This window comes from Phyllobates terribilis, unplaced genomic scaffold (genome assembly GCF_046119375.1).
Source record: "Phyllobates terribilis strain yellow unplaced genomic scaffold, ASM4611937v1 Scaffold_10__3_contigs__length_209671492, whole genome shotgun sequence".
In the NCBI taxonomy this organism is placed as follows: Eukaryota; Metazoa; Chordata; class Amphibia; order Anura; family Dendrobatidae; genus Phyllobates; species Phyllobates terribilis.
Window position 1 is genome coordinate 14,224,654 of NW_027362770.1, and position 25,509 is coordinate 14,250,162.

Sequence of the window (25,509 nt, forward strand, 5' to 3'; positions counted from 1 at the left end):
TCAAGAACCCGTAATGGGCGATTACACACAGCCCAGCCTCATCTCATCCCAATGTGAATTGGGGGACAATGAAGGAGAGGAGGAGGAGGAGGAGGAGGAAGAACAGGAGCTGGTATCATGCGCTGTAGACGGTAGTACCTGTAAAACTGTCATACAGTCGGTTCAGCGTGGGTGGCCTGAGGACAGGGGGGAGGAGGAGGAGCAGGAGGAGGAGGAGAGCATGGTCAGTCGTCATCTTGGTGAGGACACGGAAGTCTTGCCCGTTACCAGTCTGGCACGCATGGCTGACTTTATGTTACGCTGCCTTAACCGTGACCCTCGCCTTGTCAAAATGTTGGGTGACAGTCATTACTGGTTGGTGACACTTTTAGACCCCCGCTACAAGGACAACTTTCACTCTCTTATTCCTGAGGTGGAGAGGTCTACAAAAATGGGGCAGTACCAGAAGGCCCTTGCTGCAGAACTGTTAAAAAAATTCCCATCTGAACACGCTAGCGGCAGAGGTCACAGTTCGTTGACCAACCAAGGCGTACAGGCGAGAGAGATGCAACTCCAATCCAGCAGAGGCAGGGGAACACTGTCAACATTCTAGGACAGTTTTCTGAGACCCGCCCAGCTTACAGGCCCTGAGGCGCGGGGTACTCTCACAAGAAGTGGAAAGTTTCAAAAGATGGTGAGGGAGTACCTTGCCGACCGTACCAGCGTCCTCCGTGATTCCTCTGTGACTTTTAATTATTGGGTATCCAAGCTGGACACTTGGAATGAACTCGCTCTGTACGCCTTGGAGGTCCTGGCCTGCCCTGCCGCTAGTGTGTTATCGGAGCATGTTTTTAGTGCCGCTGGGGGAATTATAACTGATAAGCGCACTCGCCTGTCAACTGACAATGCTGACAAGCTGACCCTTATCAAAATGAACATGGGCTGGATTGGGCCAGACTTCTCATCACCAGCAAATGACAGCAGAGTAACACAAAGTCAAATCCACTGCGTTATTTCGGGAGGTGTATTCCCATGCACCGCTTCACACCCACACATGGGTATACGCTTCCTCATTTCGGCTGTATTTTGCTCTTCTCCTTATCCTCAGCCTCCACCACCACTATACCACCAGGGTGACCGTGGTCCGTGTTGCCAGCATTGCAAGTTCCTCCGTCCTAATTTTTGGCAGCTTTTGCTTGGAAGGCATAGGCAAAGACTATGGGAGACCCACTCCCCAATAATGGGAATAATGTTTTTAATATGCTGTACTGCATGGCTCTTGTAAGGGGCATTAAAACCGTCTTGTTAAGCTACTGCAAGCACCACCACTTTTCCCAGGGGCATTAAAACCATCTTGTTAAGCTACTGCGACCTCCACCACTTTTTCAAGGGGCATTGATATTGTCTTTTTATTCCACTGCGACCTCCACGTCTCTTCCAAGGGGCATTAAAACCGTCTTGTTAAGCTACTGCGACCTCCACAACTTTTCCCAGGGGCATTGATATTGTCTTTTTATTCCACTGCGACCTTCACGTCTCTTCCAAGGGGCATTAAAACCATCTTGTTATGCTACTGCGACCTCCACCACTTTTCCCCGGGGCATTGATATTGTCTTTTTATTCCACTGCGACCTCCACGTCTCTTCCAAGAGGCATTAAAACTGTCTTGTTAAGCTACTGCGACCTCCACGTCTCTTCCAAGGGGCATTAAAACCATCTTGTTAAGCTACTGCAACCTCCACGTCTCTTCCAAGGGGCATTAAAATCGTTTTGTTAAGCTACTGCGACCTCCACCACTTTCCCCAGGGGCATTAAAACCGTCTTGTTAAGCTACTGCGACCTCCACCATTCTTCCAAGGGGCATTAAAACCGTCTTGTTAAGCTACTGCAACCTCCACGTCTCTTCCAAGGGGCATTTAAACTGTCTTGTTAAGCTACTGCAACCTCCACGTCTCTTCCAAGGGGCATTAAAACCGTCTCATTAAGCTACTGCGACCTCTACCACTCTTCCAAGGGGCATTATTATTGTCTTTTTATTCCACTGCGACCTCCACCATTCTTCCAAGGGCATTAAAACCATCTTGTTAAGCTACTGCAACCTCCACGTCTCTTCCAAGGGGCATTAAAACCGTCTCGTTAAGCTACTGCGACCTCCACCGCTCTTCCAAGGGGCATTAAAACAGTCTTGTTAAGCTACTGCGACCTCCACCACTTCTCCAAGGGCCATTAAAACCGCCTTGTTAAGATAATGCGACCTCTACCACTTTTCCAAGGGGCATTAAAACCGTCTTGTTAACCCCAGAACGCATACCTGGGGCCTCGCAGGCCTGCTAGGTTACTTGTTTTCTATTTTCTGCAAGATTACTTTAGTTAGAATTTTGAAACTCTAGGTATTCCTCAGGTATATAGTTGTTAGTAATTTCCAGTTGTTCATATATTTTTATGTTATAGGCATTTCGGTAAAACAACTCTTTTTTGGGACTACCCCATATTCACATACCTGGGGCCTTTTAGGCCTGTACTTGGTTTACATGTGATCCTCAGTCTTTTTGTCTGTATTGTTACTTAGAAGGAAAACATATCGCTTCAGGAAGAAAAAAAACATGGAAAAATATAACTAAAGAGGAACTATATGGTTATATTTCCCTTACTCTTCTGGCAGGGTGTACAAAATCGTACGATATTCCAATCAGAGAATTATTTCTGAACCCTTTTTCAGATCCACACTACAAAGCTACAATGTCAGTCAATAGATTTGAGAATATTCGGACAAGCCTTCGTTTCGATGATAAGAGAACTCGTCCTGTGAGGTTGGAAACAGATAAATTAGCCCCTATTAGCTACATCTGGAATCTTTTCATCAAAAACTGTACAAAGCTTTACCATTCTAATGACAATGTGACAGTGGATGAGCAACTTCTTGCCTTTAGGGGACATTGAAATTCATTCAGTATATGCCCAGTAAACCTGCCAAGTATGGCATAAAAATTTTCTGGATGTGTGATTCTACAAGCTATTATGGCATGAATGGTCTGATTTACTGTGGCAAAGAAGCTGATGCTCCAGTCCAGAAAGACCTATGTTCTGACATAGTAAAAAAACTTGCAGTACCAATTTTCAATTCTGGAAAAAATATAACAATGGACAACTACTTTACCAATCTGGAACTGGGCAAATTTTTGCTTCAGAAAAAACTCACACTTGTTGGTACTATGAGGCCAAACCGCCGCGAAATTCCTCCAATCATGAAGCACAATCCCAAGCGATCACTTTATGAGAGTGTCTTTGGTTTCTGCAATCAAGAGACAATGGTATCTTATAAAGCAAAGAAAGAAAAATCCGTGATATTACTGAGTACAATGCACCATGATGGAAGTATTGACACCTATGACAGGAAACAGAAACCTGAAATCATGCTGCATTATAATAAAACAAAAGGAGGTGTGAACAAGATGGATGAAATGATTGGAGAGTATTCGTGCAAGAGGCAGACGAAACGTTGGCCTGTAGTCATTTTTTATAATATCCTTGATGTGTCAGCCCTCAATTGCTATATTGTTTATAGTGAAACTCATCCAGAATTCCATGCCAACAGGAAGTAAAAGAGACGTCTAGTCTTGACGGAACTTTGCTTTGAACTTTTGATGCCTACCATGATGGAGCGAAGCAACACGAAATGCTTGCCAAGGCAAATTACGTAAGCTATGATCCGATGTGGTATACATTTTCAGGAACATCCAGAGCCAAGAGAAAAAAAAAGAAAGCGCTGTTCTATTTGTCCAGCAAAGTAGGAAAGGAAATCTGAGCGTTTCTGTACTACTTGTGGACAAAATGTCTGCAAGGAACATTCTTCCGAAAAAATAATATGTGAAAATTGTTGGGGTAATCAGTAAAGTTGAAAAGGAAAGTTTTTGAAAAGAAATATTCCTGCACCATGTTTACTACAACTTTTATATAAAAAACTTTTAGACAAAAAAATCGTTATATATATATATAAGGAATTATATAGAATGCATATATTGGGCGTTTTAAGCCGGTGTAATTACTTTTTTTTGTTTTATGCACATAATTATAATGTTTTGAAATATTCACATCTCAAATAAACTTTGAAAAGTATTTCTATTTGAGTTACTCCATGTTATTTGCACACAGGCCTAAAAGGCCCCAGGTATGTGAAAGTGTAGATTTCTATGGTTGCGCGTTCTAGGGCTACTGCAACCTCCACCACTCTTCCAAGGGGCATTGATATTGTCTTTTTATTCTACTGTGACCTCCACGTCTCTTCCAAGGGGCATTTAAACCGTCTTGTTAAGCTACTGTGACCTCCACCACTTTTCCCAGGGGCATTGATATTGTCTTTTTATTCCACTGCGACCTCCACCATTCTTCCAAGGGGCATTAAAACCGTCTTGTTAAGCTACTGCAACCTCCACCACTTTTCCCCGGGAGATTGATATTGTCTTTTTATTCCACTGCGACCTCCACGTCTCTTCCAAGGGGCATTAAAACCGTCTTGTTAAGCTACTGCAACCTCCACGTCTCTTCCAAGGGGCATTAAAACCGTCTTGTTAAGCTACTGCGACCTCCACCACTTTTCCAAGGGGCATTGATATTGTCTTTTTATTCCACTGCGACCTCCACCATTCTTCCAACGGGCATTGCATTTCCTCCTAATTTTAGTCAGCTTTTGCTTTTCAATGCATAGGCGAACACTAAGGGAGACCCACTCCCCAATAATGGGTAGAAGGTTTTTAGCATGCTGTAATCCACGTCTGTTTCAAGGGGCATTGCAGTTCCTCATAATTTTTGGAAAGTCTTCCATTCACTGCTTAGGCCAACAGTGCACAGGAGACCCAGTTGCTATAAATGGAAAAAATGGTTTAGTTAAGGCCCTCTAACCTCCATGTCACTTCCAAGGGGCATTGGAGTGCCTCGAAATTTGTGTTAGGCATTGCACTCACTGCATGCCCTATAACTGTGTAGCCAAACCGCTCCTTTTGGTACAGAAATATATCCTACAAGACATGTGTGGTTGACTGGCCTGATATTGATGTGAATGGTCCCTGTTCCTCCTGCTCTTTCTCCTTTGCCACCACCTCATCCATCATTCATCACCTGAAGCTTTGTTTTAACGGGAGTCATAGAACTGGGATAGTAGCTGGAAAACATCCAGCAATCCTCGGAGGAGGTAGGATATGCGCCAAAACGCTGACCACCTCAGGCCTAGCCGCTACTACATACATGCGCTTGCATTCCAAAAAAACAAAGCAGATGCTAACTTCTATCATCATCATCATGCTCCTCACCTTGGCACTCTCAACTCCCCTGATGGAGAAGCCAGGGCCCACCGGAGGAGTCTGGTTCTCTGGTGGGCTCGTCCAATGCTGCCCTAAAACAGGCCAAGCTAAGAAAAGTGTGGGGGAAGTTTGAAGAAGAAATAGGGGCGGCTGGGGACCGTTTATTGACACCCAGCCACCCCCAGGCGGCTGGGGACCGTGTGTGGACACCCGGCCGCGGGGCAGCTGGGGACCGAGTATGGACACCCCGCCGCCCCCTGGCGGCTGGGGACTGAGCGTGGACACCCGGCCGCCGGGCGGCTGGAGACTGAGTATGGATACCTCGCTGCCGAAGCAGCCATGAGGTAGTGGCTAGCTTCGGCCTCCTCCAAACTAAAAGGCCCCATTTCAAGTGCAAGCAAGCTAGCAGTATGGTATTGCAGCCTGGGGGTGGGTGGGTGTTTGTTTGCACACTTACGCTTGCATTCCAAGAAAACAAAGCAGATTCTAACTTCTATTATCATCATCATGCTCCTCACCTTGGCACTCTCAACTCCCCTGATGGAGAAGCCAGGGCCCACCAGAGGAGTCTGGTGGGCTCGTCCAATGCTGCCCTAAAGCAGGCCAGGCTAAGAAAAGTGTGAGGGAAGTTTCAAGGAGAAATAGGGGCGGCTGGGGACCGTTTATGGACACCCGGGTGCCCCCAGGCAGCTGGGAACCGTGTGTGGACACCCGGCCGCGGGGCGGCTGGGGACCGTGTATGGACACCCGGCCGCCCCCTGGCGGCTGGGGACCGAGCATGGACACCCAGCCGCTGGGCGGCTGGGGACTGAGTATGGATACCTCGCTGCCGAAGCAGCCATGAGGTAGTCGTCAGCTTCGGCCTCCTCCAAACTAAAAGGCCCCATTTCAAGTGCAAGCTAGCAGTATGGTATTGCAGCCTGGGGGTGGGTGGATGTTTGGTTATACACTTACGCTTGCATTCCAAGAAAGCAAAGCAGATGCTAACTTCTATCATCATCATCATGCTCCTCACCTTGGCACTCTCAACTCCCCTGATGGAGAAGCCAGGGCTCACCGGAGGAGTCTGGTTCTCTGGTGGGCTCGTCCAATGCTGCCCTAAAGCAGGCCAGGCTAAGAAAAGTGTGGGGGAGGTTTCAGGGAGAAATAGGGGTGGCTGGGGACCGTTTATGGACACCCGGCCGCCCCCAGGCTGCATACTTGCGCTTGCATTGCAAGGAATGGGGGAGGTACAATTGAACACTGCCCTGGGACAAGGACTTGCACGGGGATAGTTGCAAGTCTGCATCTTCTGATGCGGAAAGGATCACTTCTGATGGACACACTTTTAGGCAGTGACCTGGGTGTCAGAGATGCTTCCAGGGGTCTTCCCCATGCTGTTCCCATGTCTTTTCAGAACTGTATGCATGTGTCACACAGCACATGGCCAGATAAGATTGTAAAATGTTAAAATGACATTTCCCGGTGAATGCATTTGTCACGGTTGAAAGCAATACAAAAGTGCAAAAACACATAAAAAATGCTACTTGTGAACATAGCCCAAGGTGTGGAGGAGTATTTTTGTTTTTGGTTATTTATTTTACCTTATACACAAGTCTTTACCCTGGAAAGGAAGTTCCTTAACATATTTCACACGAAAACCGTTTCAGTTTCATTTTTGAATGTTTTATTGTGAGCCCGTTAAAGTGGTTAATACCTCTGACCACGTTGTTGACAGCAGTGACCTGGGGGTCAGAAATGCTTCCTGGGGCGATGCCCATGCTGTCCCCATGTCTTTTGAGCACTGTCACTATCGTTTTGGGCACTTTTTAGGCTTTCTATAGACTGCCGTGGGTGCCGCCGCAAAAATGCTCGGGTCTCCCATAGACTGACTTTGGGCTCGTTACTTGGGTCGAGCACCCGAGTATCACGGTGAGCTCGGCCCGAGCTTCGAGCACCCGAGCATTTTAGTGTTCGCTCAACACTAGTAATGATAAATAGAATCCACCTGTGTGTAATCGAGTCTCCGTATAAATGCACCTGCTCTGTGATAGTCTCAGGGTTCTGTTTCAAGTGCACAGAGCATCATGAAGACCAAGGAACACGCTAGGCAGGTCCGAGATACTGTTGTGGCGAAGTTTAAAGCTGGATTTGGATGCAAAAAGATTTCCCAAGTTTTAAACATCTCAAAGAGCACTGTGCAAGCGATCATATTGAAATGGAAGGAGTATCAGACCACTGCAAATCTACCAAGATCCGGCCGTCCCTCTAAACTTTCATCTCGAACAAGGAGAAGACTGATCAGAGATGCAGCCAAAAGGCCCATGATCACTCATGTCCATAGGACAACAATCAGTCGTACACTGCACAAATCTTTCCTTTATGGAAGAGTGGAAAGAAGAAAGCCATTTCTCAAAGATATCCATAAAAAGTCTCGTTTGAAGTTTGCCACAAGCCACCTGGAAGACACACCAAACATGTGGAATAAGGTGCTCTGGTCAGATGAAACCAAAATCGAACTTTTTGGCCACAATGCAAAACGATATGTTTGGCGTAAAAGCAACACAGCTCATCACTCTCAAAACACCATCCCCACTGTCAAACATGGTGGTGGCAGCATCATGGTTTGGGCCTGCTTTTCTTCAGCAGGGACAGGGAAGATGGTTACAATTGATGGGAAGATGGACGGAGCCAAATACTGGACCGTTCTGGAAGAAAACCTGTTGGAGTCTGCAAAAGACCTGAGACTGGGACGGAGATTTATCTTCCAACAAAACAATAATCCCAAACATAAAGCAAAATCTACAATGGAATGGTTCAAAAATAAACGTATCCAGGTGTTAGCATGGCCAAGTCAAAGTCCAGACCTGAATCCAATCGAGAATCTGCGGAAAGAGCTGAAAACTGCTGTTCAAAAACGCACTCCATCCAACCTCAATGCGCTCGAGCTGTTTTGCAAGGAAGAATTTGCAAGAATTTCAGTCTCTCGATGTGCAAAACTGATAGAGACATACCCCAAGCGACTTGCAGCTGTAATCGCAGCAAAAGGTGGCGCTACAAAGTATTAACTCAAGGGGGCCGAATAATATTGCATGCCCCACTTTATAGTTTTTAATTTGTTAAAAAAGTTTAAAATATCCAATAAATTTCATTCCACTTCACGATTGTGTCCCACTTGCTGTTGATTCTTCCCAAAAAAATTAGAATTTTATATCTTTATGTTTGAAGCCAGAAATGTGGCAAAAGGTAGAACAGTTCAAGGGGGCGAAATACTTTCACAATGTACTGTATATGTATGTGTGTATGTATATATACATATATATATATATATATATATATATATATTGTAAGGTAGCGCTATTCATCACGCTGGGGGTACTCGTTTCACCAGATCAATTAAAGCACACATTTTCCGGTAATATGAAGACCAGCAGTTTATTACACATCATAAACCGCTCATAACATAGTCATCTCAGTGGCTCGCAGGAATGTTACACATGTATCCTAGAGCCTTTTCAGTGGCAGCTATGCCCGCTTGGCTTCAAATACAGACTTCAGCAAGGTACAGCAACAATATTCACTTAAAGCGCCGATTTACCTTTGCCGGGTCTCAGCTGCTTTTATCAGCTCGGTTCTGCCACAGCCGTGGCTTTAAGGCTCCCCAGACGTAGTTTCCAGGCCACGAGCCTTCCAAGGCTACTGGTATCTCAGACACTGGGATCCAGCCTGTGCCTTCCAGGCTAATGGTATCTCAGACACAGGGATCAAGCCTCTGCCTTCCAAGGCTACTGGTATCTCAGACACAGGGATCCAGCCTCTGTCTTCAAGGCTAATGAAGTCCCAGACACAGGGACCAGGCTTCTTGCCTCACCAGGCCTTTCTCCTTTCTCTAACTGTTTCAAAACCACCAGGATTTATATATCCTTCTGTGCACACAGGACCTGTGATGATGTCACAGTCATGTGATCAATCACCTGAGGGGGAGGTAAATGGTCAGCCAGAACACACCCCCTGGACATTTTAGCAATGCAGCAAGCCGCTGCATTACACTATATACAGTTAGGTCCATATATATTTGGACAGAGACAACATTTTTCTAATTTTGGTTCTAGACATTACCACAATGAATTTTAAACAAAACAATTCAGATGCAGTTGAAGTTCAGACTTTCAGCTTTCATTTGAGGGTATCCACATTAAAATTGGATGAAGGGTTTAGGAGTTTCAGTTCCTTAACAATGTGCCACCTTGTTTTTAAAGGGACCAAAAGTAATTGGACAGATTAAATAATTGTAAATAAAATGTTCATTTCTAGTACTTGGTTGAAACCCCTTTGTTGGCAATGACTGCCTGAAGTCTTGAACTCATGGACATCACCAGATGCTGTGTTTCCTCCTTTTTGATGCTCTGCCAGGCCTTCACTGCGGTGGTTTTCAGTTGCTGTTTGTTTGTGGGCCTTTCTGTCTGAAGTTTAGCCTTTAACAAGTGAAATGCATGCTCAATTGGGTTGAGATCAGGTGACTGACTAGGCCATTCAAGAATATTCCACTTCTTTGCTTTAATAAACTCCTGGGTTGCTTTGGCCTTATTTTTTGGGTCATTGTCCATCTGTAGTATGAAACGACGACCAATCAGTTTGGCTGCATTTGGCTGGATCTGAGCACACAGTATGGCTCTGAATACATCAGAACTCATTCGGCTGCTTCTGTCCTGTGTCACATCATCAATAAACACTAGTGACCCAGTGCCAATGGCAGCCATGCATGCCCAAGCCATCACACTGCCTCCGCCGTGTTTTACAGATGATGTAGTATGCTTTGGATCATGAGCTGTACCACGCCTTCGCCATACTTTTCTCTTACCATCATTCTGGTAGAGGTTGATCTTGCTTTCATCTGTCCAAAGAATGTTCTTCCAGAACTGTGCTGGCTTTTTTAGATGTTTTTTTTAGCAAAGTCCAGTCTAGCCTTTTTATTCTTGATGCTTATGAGTGTCTTGCACCGTGCAGTGAACCCTCTGTATTTACTTTCATGCAATCTTCTCTTTATGGTAGATTTGGATATTGATACAACTACCTCCTGGAGAGTGTTGTTCACTTGGTTGGCTGTTGTGAAGGGGTTTTTCTTCACCATGGAGATTATTCTGCGATCATCCACCACTGTTGTCTTCCGTGGGCGCCCAGGTCTTTTTGCATTGGTGAGTTCACCGATGCTTTCTTTCTTTCTCAGGATGTGCCAAACTGTAGATTTTGCCACTCCTAATATTGTCGCAATTTCTCGGATGGGTTTTTTCTGTTTTTGCAGCTTAAGGATGGCTTGTTTCACCTGCATGGAGAGCTCCTTTGACCGCATGTTTACTTAACAGCAAAACCTTCCAAATGCAAGCACTACACCTCAAATCAACTCCAGGCCTGGTATCTTCTTAATTGAGAATGACATAACGAAGGATTGCCCACACCTGTCTATGAAATAGCCTTGGAGTCAATTGTCCAATTACTTTTGGTCCCTTTAAAAACAGGGTGGCACATGTTAAGGAGCTGAAACTCCTAAACCATTCATCCAATTTTAATGTGGATACCCTCAAATGAAAGCTGAAAGTCTGAACTTCAACTGCATCTGAATTGTTTTGTTTAAAATTTATTGTGGTAATGTCTAGAACCAAAATTAGAAAAATGTTGTCTCTGTCCAAATATATATGGACCTAGCTGTATATATATATGTATATACGTATATATATATATATATATATATATATATATATATATATATATATACAGTACAGACCAAAAGTTTGGACACACCTTCTCATTTAAAGATTTTTCTGTATTTTCATGACTATGAAAATTGTACATTCACACTGAAGGCATCAAAACTATGAATTAACACATGTGGAATTATATACTTAACAAAAAAGTGTGAAACAACTGAAAATATGTCTTATATTCTAGGTTTTTCAAAGTAGCCACCTTTTGCTTTGATGACTGCTTTGCACACTCTTGGCATTCTCTTGATGAGCTTCAAGAGATAGTCACCGGAAATGGTCTTCCAACAATCTTGAAGGAGTTCCCAGAGATGCTTAGCACTTGTTGGCCCTTTTGCCTTCACTCTGCGGTCCAGCTCACCCCAAACCATCTCGATTGGGTTCAGGTCTGGTGACGGTGAAGAATAGGTCATTTGGCGTAGCACCCCATCACTCTCCTTCTTGGTCAAATAGCCCTTACACAGCCTGGAGTTGTGTTTGGGGTCATTGTCCTGTTGAAAAATAAATGATGGTCCAACTAAACGCAAACCGGATGGAATAGCATGCCGCTGCAAGATGCTGTGGTAGCCATGCTGGTTCAGTATGCCTTCAATTTTGAATAAATCCCCAACAGTGTCACCAGCAAAGCACCCCCACACCATCACACCTCCTCCTCCATGCTTCACGGTGGGAAACAGGCATGTAGAGTCCATCCGTTCACCTTTTCTGCGTCGCACAAAGACACGGTGGTTGGAACCAAAGATCTCAAATTTGGACTCTTCAGACCAAAGCACAGATTTCCACTGGTCTAATGTCCATTCCTTGTGTTCTTTAGCCCAAACAAGTCTCTTCTGCTTGTTGCCTGTCCTTAGCAGTGGTTTCCTAGCAGCTATTTTACCATGAAGGCCTGCTGCACAAAGTCTCCTCTTAACAGTTGTTGTAGAGATGTGTCTGCTGCTAGAACTCTGTGTGGCATTGACCTGGTCTCTAATGTGAGCTGCTGTTAACCTGCGATTTCTGAGGCTGGTGACTCGGATAAACTTATCCTCAGAAGCAGAGGTGACTCTTGGTCTTCCTTTCCTGGGGCGGTCCTCATGTGAGCCAGTTTCTTTGTAGTGCTTGATGGTTTTTGCAACTGCACTTGGGGACACTTTCAAAGTTTTCCCAATGTTTCGCACTGACTGACCTTCATTTCTTAAAGTAATGATGACCACTCGTTTTTCTTTACTTAGCTACTTTTTTCTTGCCATAATACAAATTCTAACAGTCTATTCAGTAGGACTATCAGCTGTGTATCCACCAGACTTCTGCACAACACAACTGATGGTCCCAACCCCATTTATAAGGCAAGAAATCCCACTTATTAAACCTGACAGGGCACACCTGTGAAGTGAAAACCATTTCCGGTGACTACCTCTTGAAGCTCATCAAGAGAATGCCAAGAGTGTGCAAAGCAGTCATCAAAGCAAAAGGTGGATTCTTTGAAGAACCTAGAATATAAGACATATTTTCAGTTGTTTCACACTTTTTTGTTAATTATATAATTCCACATGTGTTAATTCATAGTTTTGATGCCTTCAGTGTGAATGTACAATTTTCATAGTCATGAAAATACAGAAAAATCTTTAAATGAGAAGGTGTCCAAACTTTTGGTCTGTACTGTATATACATATGTATATATATATATTTGGCACACAGACTGCATAGTATCATTATTAAAAATAAAAGCATATGTAACAACATTTTCGTTGTAATCTCATGTATTTTGCATTTGCATCTTTATGTAACAATTGTTGCACGGCTTCTTTTTTTTTTTCAACATCATTTTTGAGTTTCCATGACACAAATACATAATATACATCAAATCTGGTACATAGAGAGGTAAGGGTACCCGTACACAGACTTGGTTTAGAACAACTCTATTCACATATTTATTTGGTATAATATATATCTCTATTCATAGATCAAAATGAAAGCTAGAATTCTTCAAAATGTAACTAATAATTGAGTACATACAAAAAAAACAACAAAATGAATTAGTTGACAGTATGTCTTATATCTCATTAAAGCCATCATCAATAATTAATGCATTTATATCTATGCCAGAAGTCTTGGCCCATTAAATATTGTCCTCAACTTTCTCTTCTCCATTTTAAGTTAAAGGGGTATTCCCATCTCCAAGATCCTATCCCAAAATGTAGTAGGTGTAATAATAATAATATTAGCAAATACCCCCAATTAGAAATGTAGTATAGTATTTTTGATTCGCTATGTCTCTTTCCTCATGTGGAGGTATCGCAGGACCTTAGGTATCCATGGTTACTTCCACTGATAAAGTCACAGTTAGTTAGCTCGTTGCTAGTTGAGATCTTCTAGTATATACCATGCTAAAAAAAAACAAGCAATGTCAACTGAAGTCTAAGATGGTACACATGCAAGAAATAGGAGCATGTTCACACTAGCAAAAAGTTTTTAATATAGACAGTGTAGGACCGTCCCAATTAGGGTCACCTTGTCGCTGGTGGGACGGCTTGTATAACTTTTTTTGATCAAAAATAGTTCACTAAGTACCCTATATTTCATATGCAACTTTGCTTTACATTTATATATAATGATGGTAGGGTATGTGATATATTTTTTGTCTTTTGTAGGTTTAGTATATACCATGCTGTAGATGTAAAGGGTTCTACCATTTTCCTTTTGTCCTCTATTGAACAGCAATTTATAATAAACTGTTTCCATTTGAGAAGGCATTTGCCTACTTGTTTCTCTTTATTACATAGGGTGTCTTGTTGTTCTACCTCCATATAATGCTTCATTTGTTCTATTAGTTCCGTAATGGGGGGATATTGGGATCTAGCTTTAGGAGCTGTTTTTTCACTAATATAAGCTGTGTAGTAACTTGGGGGGACTCCCTATTAATTTGTTAGGGTTGTTTATGTTGCTTCAAAAATGTAGCAGAGCTAGACAAGGAGAAAGGACATATTCTTGACCCCATGTGGTGTTAATCATGTCAGCTACCTGATGCCAATAGGAAACTGATGCAGGACAGGATCAAAGGCCGTGTAGGAGGTGAGAGTGTGGATGTTGGCATTTGGGACACGCAATTAATCTATTAGAAAGTGGGTCTTTTTTTGGTAAATTAAAGGCGTATATCACACCATGCATGATTTTGAACTGAGTTTCTCTCCACGATTCATTTATAATATGTTTCCTGAATAACCTCCAACACGTTCTAATCTTCTCTGGGATATCTATGTCATCAAATTGTTGTTTCCAGTACTTAAAAAAGGTATCTGGGTGTGTTTCCACAAGGTTAGGTTTCATTCATGAGTATTGTGAAGAATATTCAAGATAATCCCATGTCAATCATTGTGCCCTGCTTGGCGGTGATTATAGGAAATTTCAATGCACAGTGTAATTCGACACTCCGGCAAGGGAGGGGACTGAGAGGCAGGGAGGGATATACCTCACAGCAGCTGTGAGCTGCACAGGATGACCCCCTGTGGACCCAGCAATACGGCTTCCTTTGTGTCAGAGATTATAATTCAACACCGAGTTATGGGAATACGATATATCCCAGTGATACACCAAGTAGATTTTTGGAAACCCAAGAGAATAGGGAATGTCACCCTGGCTTTCAGCACAATCCAGCGCATAGGGAAAGGGAGATACATGGCACAGCCTTGCTGGAGCTTCTATGGCCCCTGTGCTTGGTATCCATGCATAGCAGGGGCCCGGCTGGATCCGATGACACCAGAACCGGCTCCCTATGACTGTCCAGTAAGGAAGTACAGCCCATTTTCATTTTCGGAGTTTGTAGCTGAGAGAGACCAGGGACGGAGATTTAGGCTCAGCCAGGAGGCAGAAGTGGGAGTGACCCAGAGAGGTTAAGAGGCCCTGCAGCTAGAGCCCATTGTCTTTTTCTTTCCTTAGGAGGTCGTGACGTCAAGTCGTGTGGGAGAAGTCCTGGAACAAAGAGAGAGGGCCCCACAAGCCTCCCATGTGGCAGCCCTTCCCCCGAAAGCCAGGTCATCCATCTTACTGGTAAGTGACTCTTAATAACTGCTTTATATCTTTTGTACCCCTATTATTGTGTTTGCAACTCTGACCATTTTGTATGTATAACCTTTATGTATATAGTGTATTGTCTAGTGTGCCCCTAAGGTGATTAAATATATAATTTAACCTTGGGCTGCTCTTTTATCCCGATCTACGAACTCTCACGTCCGTTGTTCGGTCCAATGAACATGCTACCGGGCTGGATTCTAGCCCGATATAATTCCGTTATATCTGATAGAAACTGATGGCAGCTTTCACAGGTCGACCAAGCTCTGCTTCACTGGAGCTAGTGAAGGAGCCTCTCAGCCTGTCAGGGGTGTGGTGCCACATCAGTGACTGAGTGGGCCACCTCTTCTCACTCCCTGGTGCCTTCCGGTACCCGTGTGAACAGAGCGTGTCTTTGTAGAACTGTACCAATCTCACCTTACGTGTCCTCGAGGGGGTGCGGAACGTCAGATTGGTGCAAAGGGCAGATCCATATCACGTGATCCACCTGACATAATAGTGACGCCAGGGGGGTGGCGGGATATGGATCCATCACAAGTTGTGGCAGCAGTGGGATTCTGCGGGGTCTCTCCGCTGCCATTTCTTCACATTGGTGCCAAGCGTTGTGGGATCGAGATAATAGTGTCTGTGAGTATGCGTTCCACACTCACACAAGCAGTGTGGCAAGCGGTGTGGGATCGAGATAATAGTGTGTGTGAGTGTGGAACGCATACTCACAGACACTAAAGACTGCCAGTAGTAGCTTTTGCTGCTGTGGTCATAAGATCAGCTCAGCACTAGACAGTCTGAGTGCAAATACTGTAAGGTATGTGGGTGCATCAGGTTGCAGTTTGGTGTCAGTGACCGTAGAGGGCAAGAATGGCCAGTGGCACCAGGGGCAGAACCAAGGAGATGTCCAATGCGCCGGATGGTAGGGAGGAGGTGGAAGACAATGTCACTCCAGAAGAAGGGGAGTCCCGCCTAGGCTCCCCAAGGAGAGAGTTGCTAGCGGTTGGTCCCGCAGTTGGCCACGCATCACCTGACCATACCCCCATGCAGGCAGGCTTGGATGACCTTGTGCAAACTGCCCTGGCCAGTCTCAAGGCTGGAGACAAGGCCACCTATGGTACCCTCACAGCTGCTGTGGAACATCTCAAGGCAGCAGCAGCACGTCGCTAGGCAACAGCCGCAGCAGAACGTCAGCGGGAGCGCGAGCACCAGGAACATATTCTTTGGCTCCAGCTCGGGCTGCCAGTCCCAGCCAGTCCCAAGTCCCCTGAGAGCCATGTCCCGAAGCTATGGGCGGAGGACTTCCCCCTGCTGGACAAAGGAAGCGACTTGGACACTTTCTTGCTGGCATTTTAAAAAACCTGCCGTCAGTACCATCTGCCTGAGGACCAGTGGGTCCGGTTCCTAATCCCCTCTCCTTAGGGGTAAGGCCCTGGAGATCTTGGGGTACCTGCCCAGTGAGACCACCCTGAGCTATGAGGACATCAAGCAGGCTCTGGTCCGGCAGTATAACCTGACCCCTGAGACGTACTAGAAGAATCTCCAAAGTATACAGCGGGGTCCTGCAGACAGCTGGGTCGATCACATGAGGGCCCCACTGAGAGCTGTTGATCAATGGACCACAGGAGTGGAGCTCACCACTGTCCAGCAGCTGAAGGAGCTCATCGCGACTGAGCAGTTTTCTGTGGAACAGCCCGGAGGACCTCCAACAGTACCTCCGTGACCGGAAGCCAAAGGGGGCCTCTACAACAGCAACACTTGCTGTCGAGTACTTCAACAACAGAACTCCAGAGGCCAAGAAACTTGCCAGCTGGAGAGGGAGTAAGATGAATGCGGTGCCTGCTGTCCCTGCCCCCAGGCACAAGGGGCCACCTACCCATTCTTTCCTCTCCACACCGGTAGGGGAACCCCGACTGTGTCACCTTTGCAGACAGCTGGGCCACTTCAAAGCCATGTGTCCCCAGAGCCAGAAGGGCCCTTCCCAGAAACCATCCACTGTTTTGTGTGTGAATGGGGGTGGTGGGAGGTCCCTTGACCACCTTCAGATCGTCACCATATGCCACGCCAGGGCCATGTGACTGCGAGACACCGGCACTGAGATGACTCTTGTGCGTCCTGAACTGATGTCACCCCAGGATTTGATACCTGGGAAAACTGTTGCCGTCTCTGGAATTGGAGGCATCGAGCCGGCGCTGCCCGTCACCAAGTTGTATTTGGACTGGGAGGGGAGTACGGGAGGTGTGAGTAACTCCGAATATTCCCACCAGTGTTTTGCTTGGGAGAGACTTGGGGTGGCTAGTGTCCGACTATGAGGCCACTGAACCCCCAAGGCTTGACTCTCCAGACAACCTCATGTCCACCCCTATTGCTGCCAATGTTATTAACATGTCTACTGATGGGGATGTGGGGGTGTGTAATGTACTGTGTCCCTCTCCCCTCAGGGGGGAGGAGATCAATCAAGTCAGCGGTGATAAGGCCTCAGAGTGTAGCCAGCCGGCAGGCTGGAACAATTTGTCTTGTGAGGTTGTAACAGATTGGACAGACAAACAGGGGGCAAACAGCTGCGGAGGGGGAGCATGCCATGGAGGGCGGGGCAGTCCCAGGAGAGGTAGGGCTCTCAGGTAAGGCCGCATGGCAGGGTTCCTCCACAACCGGGATGTCAGAGGGCCAGGGTAGTCCGTTTAGTCCGAATGCTTGGTCAGAAGCAGAAGAGAAGCGGGCACTACCCACGGTCCCAGCGGTTGTGGCTGCTGTCACGCGCAGAGGTGGCACCCGGGCCCCAAGGGCTCCTCGGGAGTCCAACGGCTTCTCCCCTTCTGACCAAGTGGCTGCCGGGTCAGACAGAGGCCAGAAGATAGGACCCGGGGAACTGACAGAAGACGTGGCAGTTTCATCTATCCTGGCCGCATCCAGTGAGGGGTTTCAGGTGGCGTTGGAGACTAACGACAGCCTGAAAGCTCTGAAGGAGCCTCCCTTGGACTCAGACCTCGAGTGGGTGGTCTGGGACCAAGGACAATTTTACCAGTCCAGTAAAGTTCACCAGAGGTGTCCGTCAGGGACCGAAAATTATTGGTACCCTATCTGCTCAGGAACGAGTTGTTGCAGATAGCGTATGAGATTCCGATGGCTGGACATCTAGGGATCACTAGGACCAAGGCCAGGCTAGCCCAGCATTTCTACTGGCCAAGGATGGGGGATGTGGTGACTGCCTACTGCCGGTCCTGTGACACCTGTTAGAGGGTGGGGAAGGCAGGGTGGTGCCCCAAAGCCCCACTGGTAACTCTGCCCATCATTGAAGAGCCTTTCAGGAGGGTGGCTGTGGATTTGGTTGGCCCGATGGCCACTCCAAGCACCTCCGGGAAATGCTTCATACTGTCGGTAGTAGACTATGTCACTCGGTACCTGGAAGCAGTAGCCTTGTAGTCCATTCGGGCCGACAAGGTGGCCACCACCTTACTGGAGATTTCCTCCCTAGTGGGTTTTCCCCAGGAAATGTTCACCGACCGGGGGACCCAGTTCATGTCGCTGCTGATGGAGTCCCTCTGTAAGTAAATACAGGTGCAACATCTGGTGACCAGCCCATACCTCCCACAGACGAACGGCCTGTGCGAACTGTTTAGTGACACCCTGAAGCAGATTCTTAAGATGTTGGTCGACTCCCATGGGCGCAACTGGGAGCGGTACCTCCCACACCTGCTATTTGCCTACTGGGAGGTTCCACAGGCCTCAAAGGGATTCTCCCCATTCAAGCTCCTGTATGGCCGGCGTGCGCGGGGCCCCTGGCTTTGGTGAAGGAGGTCTGGGAAGAGGACTTAGCAACCTCTGGAGTGTCGATCATCGAATATGTTGTGCTCTTCCGTGACAAAATGCAGGCCTTGGCACAGCTGGTGCACGACAATATGACGCGAGCCCAGGCCGACCAGAAGCGATGGTATGACCAGAATGCTTGTGAGAGGACCTACCAGATAGGCAAAAGGTGTGGGTACTGGTCCCCGTACCCCACGACAAGCTTCAGGCGACATGGGAAGGCACTACCTCGTACACCTGCGGCTCAATGCCATAACTTACCTGGTTACCCTGGACCACGCCCAGGGAAGGCGGAAGGCCTTCCACGTAAACATAATGAAGGCCCATCATGAGTGGGAGGCCTGTTCCCTCCCTGTATGCATCCTGCCAAAGGAGGGAGAGGCAGAGACCCTCCCGGATATGCTCGCTCAGGCTAGGGCGAGTGGGACAAACAAGGACGTGGAGGTTTGCCACCAGCTGTTTTCGGACCAACGGTCCCAGCTGTGGGCAACCCTACACCCATTTCGGGATGTATTCAGCAACAAGCCCAGAAGGACAGATTCGGCCGTCCATCACGTGGACACTGGGGATCACCCCCCAATCCAGCATTCAGCACATCGGATCTCCCTGGAGGTACAGCAGCACATGCGCCAGGAGATTGACGAGATGCTGAAGCTGGGGGTCATCCAACCATACAGCTGCGCTTGGGCCTCGTCTGTGGTCCTCGTCCCAAAGAACATAGTAACATAGTTTTTAAGGTTGATGGAAGACTAAGTCCATCTAGTTCAACCCATAGCCTAACATGTTGATCCAGAGGAAGGCAAAAAAAAAACCATGTGGCAAACACTAAGCTTCACATTGGGGAAAAAAATTCCTTCCTGACTTCATATGACAATCAGACTAGTTCCCTGGATCAACCCCCTATCAAGGAATCTAGTATATATAACCTGTAATATTATACTTTTCAAGAAAGGCATCCATGCCCTTGTAATGACCGGAGGTCCAAGAGAGATCCAGTGAGTCACAAACTGAGATAGAGGCAGAAATAAACAACACTTTCTTTACTAAAACAGGGATTAGACTAAAATTCAGTATTGCATGAATCAGTCTCAGGTTCTACCTGGGACACTGTCCCTACTAAATACACACAGCAAAAGCTGAAATCAATGTGCCAATCTCAAGGTTTCCAGCTTATGTGAATTATTCTAAGGATCTGGAACAATTTTACCTAAACACAGTGTCAGTCTAGTGAGGGCGGTCTATAGGGACCCCCTGAGATGGCACACTGAGTACAATCCTACCACTATTAACAATAACAATGCATGAAACTATACCAATTGCTCTTATACCCCTATTATAAGGATACCCGGGTATCTTAAAGTTACAGTATCGTTAACCTCAGATGTAGTCTATCACAGGCCTGTGAATCGCGGTGGCTGCAGCTAGTCCCAGAAAACTTTGACGCCAAAACAAAAGCAACGTTCACAAAAACAGCAAAGGTTCCTTGTCTTGTCGGACGATGCCGAGCCCACACGCCGGGGACTTTAGTCCTGTAGCCTCAGGTTAAGGTCTGGGAAGATCTCTTCACAAGGCTTGTCAGTATCCTCTCAATGTGAATGGCACCGGACCCTTTCTTTCCTCTCGCAGTCACTCACTCTTTTCCAGACCACCGACCATGTGCTCTGTCACAGAGATGGATTCCTCAGTCTCTTTGCCTTCTCAGTCGACACTTGGCTCCTTCAGCACAAAGTCTCTAGTCCACAAGTCTCTAGTCCACTTAGCAAGGACATCCACAAAACTCCAAAGAGACACACAGCTTTCCCCAGCTCAGGACTTGTTCTTAAGCAGGGACACAGCTTCACCAGGAACAGGGGTTAACAATCTCCACAGGGAAGCTTGTAGAGACAGCGTCTTGTTCCATCTCAGTTCTCACAGACATCCTGTCTAGCCCCTCACACAGCAGACACCCTCAGAACACACAGGGTTTCCTGGTCTGCCCCTGCTCTGAGCTCAGCCAGGCAAAGGTCACAGGGTCCTAATGCTCTCCTGCTGCTATCACAGTTCATACTCTCACATGCCACCCCACTAGAGGTTGGCGTCTTCGACATACCTCCCCACTCAAAGTCGTCTTGTGCATAGCGCTGTGGAGGTATACCCGCCATAGCTCGAGTAGTTCTCCTGGGACCCACCCCAATAGGCTCGGCTCCCAAGGGGGCAGAAGTCTCTTCAATGGGAGCCAATGAGGCTGCTCCCTCCTGAGGTGTGGCGCCCACATCATACGGATCAGGTAACTGACCTGATTCCCCGTTCTCTGAAGGACATACCACATTCTCAATACTCTCTCCACACGGGGACAGATTGATCGCAGGGGGCTAGTAAGCAGGCACGGAGGCAGACCCACCATCAAATTCAAGAGCATTAGGGATGCCCACCCCTCTGGACACGGCCTGTGGTTCCGTGGAAACGGGGACGGCATCTTTAAACCAGCACCGTTGTAGCATGTTACGATGAAGATTACGGGATGGTCCCCCTGTCCCCACCGGCTTGACCTCGTAGACTGGAATCTCAGGGCTCACCCATTTTTTTAACAGGTACAGAGTCGCCTCCCACCGTTCACTCAGCTTTCCAAACCGTCGTTTGATTCTCACCAACACTCTATCCCCCAGGGAGAAAGGCTCGGTCTGCACGGGACGCGTGTCCCTATGGGTCACCTGACTGAGTTGATCACCCACCACCTGATACACCGCCCTCAATCGCCGCCGGTGTTCCCGAACCCATTCTGATGCAGTCCGAGGAGGATTGGAGGAGGGATCTGGCATGCTTAAATCCTCAATGTCCTGCCCTGGTCTCCCGAACATCAACATGTGTGGTGAGTAGCCAGTAGTGCTGTGCACTCTATTATTGTAGGCCCACATCAATTCGGGGAGATACTCATGCCAGCGTACCTGTTGTTTATCCTCTAACGTCCTCAACATCTGCAACAGAGTCCGATTAAAGCGCTTACAAGGTCCGTTACCGTGGGGATGGTAAGGTGTCGTTCTCGACTGTGCGACACCTTACAGCTGGTACAGCTCCTTCATCAATGCCCCCTGAAAACATGCCCCCTGATCCGAGTGTATTCTTTGCGGACACCCAAACACCTGGATGAAATTTCGACACACGGCTTCAGCCGCCGACTCTGCCATCTGATCTCTTGTCGGCACTGCTACAGCATACTTGGTGAAGTGGTCTGTCATTACCAAGCAATAGGAATACCCAGACATTGAGTATCCTATCAAGACATAGTCAATCATGAGCAGCTCTAAAGGAGCGGAAGTCTTAATAGATTGTGTGGGCTCCCGCTGCTTAGGGCTCTTACTGAGCCCACAGACCCGACACTGCCGACAAGCCTTTGTCACCATCCCCCCCCATTCAGAACAATAGAGGACTCGCTGTAGCCACTGGAGTGTCTTTTCACTCCCAAAGTGGGCCCCCTTCTCATGCGCCTCGCGAGCGACCACTGGACCCATCCCCATAGGGATTACTAGCTGGTACCGGTGCTGCAGCTCAGATGGCAGGTACACCTTACGGTACAAGAGGCCCTGTTCCACACACAACTTATCCCACTGTCGCAGTAGTTTCATTCCTTCCATGGACAGCTGGTCCTTTTCCTCTGCATGCGGCCACACCCCTTTTTGTACCCAATTGTGCACTAGTGCAATGTCAGGGCAATCGTTCTGGTCCTTCACCCAATCCGAGGTTGTTTTTCCCAGAACACACGGCATCCCTGACGCCACCCCTCTTGAATGTACCACACTTCGGAACACAGGTACCTGCCCCAAGTCAGGGGTTTCAGTGTCCTCAAGCTGGTCATCAATATTTTCCCCCAAGGACCCAAGGGGCACCCTTGAGAGTGCATCCGCATTACCATTTTCCCGCCCAGAGCGAAACTTAATTCGATAGTTAAACTTAGTAAGGCGAGCGACCCACCGCTGCTCCAATGCTCCCAGCTTTGCATTTTCTAGGTGAGCCAGAGGGTTATTATCAGTCATGACTAGCACCTCAGCTCCTGTTAAATACTCGGCAAAGCGTTCTGTCATCGTCCACACCAGGGCCAGTAGCTCTAGGCGAAACGAGCTGTAGTTAGCTGGGTTGCGTTCAGTGTCTCTTAAAGACCTGCTGCCATAGGCGATTACTCGCTCCTGACCATCCTGCACTTGTACTAGTACCGCCCCCAGCCCATGCAGACTGCCATCGGTGTATAACAGGAAAGGGGAATCAAACCGGGCATATGCTAACAATGGAGCACTCGTTAGGGCAGCTTTCACCTCCTCAAATGCCTTTTGCTGCTGGGGTCCCCATGGGATGGGGTGATTTTGGGGGCCTTGTGCTGTCCTTCTTAAGAGCTCATTCAGGGGACTCACTACTTGTGAAAACTTAGGTACAAAACATCGATAGTACCCCGCTAAACCTAAGAAGGCCCGAAACTCTCGCAGGGTACGGGGGGGTGGCCACTCCTGCACAACCATGACCTTACTGGTCGCGGGCAGAACCCCGTCCGGAGTCACCACGTGACCTAAATACTCAATCTGACTCTGTAACAGTTGGCACTTCTTTGGTTTTATTTTTAGGCCATAACAACTGAGCCGCCGGAGAACTTGACGTAACTTCTCAAGATGGTCTTCAAATGAGGTCCCAAACACCACAATGTCATCTAGGTATATCAGGACTGATTCAAAATTCAGATCGCCTAAGCAATGTTCCATCAGGCATTGAAAAGTTCCCGGGGCATTAGTGAGCCCGAAGGGCATCCGGTTGAATTCATAGAGCCCCATTGGTAGGACAAACGCCGTCTTGGCCCGATCTTTTTCGGCCATTGGTACCTGCCAATAGCCACTTGCTAAATCCAACGTCGAGAAATATTTGACCCGACCCAATGCCGACAGAGACTCTTCTATGCGAGGTAATGGATATGCGTCCCTCACCGCATGAGCATTCAATTTGCGATAGTCCACACAAAACCGAAGGGTCCCATCCTTCTTCTGCTCCAAGACCACAGGGCCCGCCCAGGGGCTCTGGCTCTCTCTGATCACTTGGTAGTCAAGCATACTGGCCACCATGCGCTTCACCTCTTGATAGAGCGTTGGGGGGATTTGACAATAACATTCCCTAATAGGAGGAGTATACCCGTGGGAATCTCAAGCTCAATCGTTCAGGAACAACCAAAGTCCTCCGCATGTCGCGAAAAGGTCTCTTGATGTTCCCACAAGACCTTCTCCAGCTGCTCCAATTGCACGGGGGTCAGTTCCTCCCGATCCAATCCCATCTGGTCCATGATCACACGACCATTCCATTTTTCGGTAGGAGATTCGGTCGGGCCTACTTCGACCGCAAACGTCCAGGAAGACTGTTCATCTGGGCGAAGTTCGAACACTGTCTTGTCAGGCACCTTCCCTACTGGCACGAACAGTTCAGCCAGAATGGTCCCAGCAGGAATTGTAACAGCCTCATCTAAAACGTTGATACATCTGACTGGCACCTGTCCATTCTTCACAATCGCCAGGGACCGGGCCACACGCGCCTTGGCGAACGAGGACTTCTCTGGGGCTGGCTTGATGAGTACTTCAAGCCCATTCAGTCTCTGCGCAGCCCCCACCGGTAGCATTAAGAGTTCTTCATGCCGGGGCACTAGCGAGATCGTGGTCCGCGATGGCACTCGGACCAGGCCCACCCGACCCCCAGGGACCGCACTCTTCAGGAGATCACAACTCAGCACTAGACGGTGTAACATTCTCTGGGTGGGTCGATGGTGGGTAGCACGCACCCAGTATCGGGGTCCCTCACTGGCATACATCTGATGATTTAAATCTTGCAGAACGTTCATTCTGAGCATCACCTCCATCCCTCTTCTAGGAGGGTGGTCCACCAGCACTATCCCTTTCTGACCCAGCTCTTGACCAAACATTTTCAGTTGCATCCACACGATCCCCTTCACCGTCAGTTGGCCATTGTTAGCGGCTGTAAGCCTTATCACTCGGCCGTCCTTGGGAACCACGAGTTGACTGAAGTGCTTTTCGTACACCTCTAAGGGAATTATGGTACATTCGGATCCTGTGCCAACCAAGCATCTCATCTTCCGCCCTTCCAACTCTACTTCCAGCACTGGACTGCATGCAAACAAATCTTGCTCTTCCCGTCGAGGGCTTTGGGGGGGAGGGGGGTTGGCCGCTGCTGCTCGCCCTCTCATGACAGCGGCTGGGAGTTTAACACCGGCGAAGGAGTCTCCAGGGCTGCAGACATCCGGCAGTACCGGGAGATGTGTACCCGACGCCCACACCTCCAGTTGGTGACCGCTCCTCGTGGACGAGAACTTGGATCATTCGAGGAGGGTGACCTGGCAGCCTGTGGAATCACCATTCCAGAGGACAGGGCGGGTGGCCCTTCCGTAGGAGTAGGCACCGGCCCAGTTGTGAATTTAGACACCTCCAGCTTTAGCTCCTTCAGTTCGGCACGCAGAGCCTGTACAACGTTTACCAGTCCTCCCCCTCCTGAAACTGGCGCCCGACCTCCCTCCAGCTGTGCACTGTCAACTGCCCCCTCAGCCACCAGAGTAGACTTCTCCTCCCTTTCCACCGCGGCCCGATAAATCTTCCAGAAGGATAATTCCGGGGTAGCTCAGGACATCTCCATCAGTT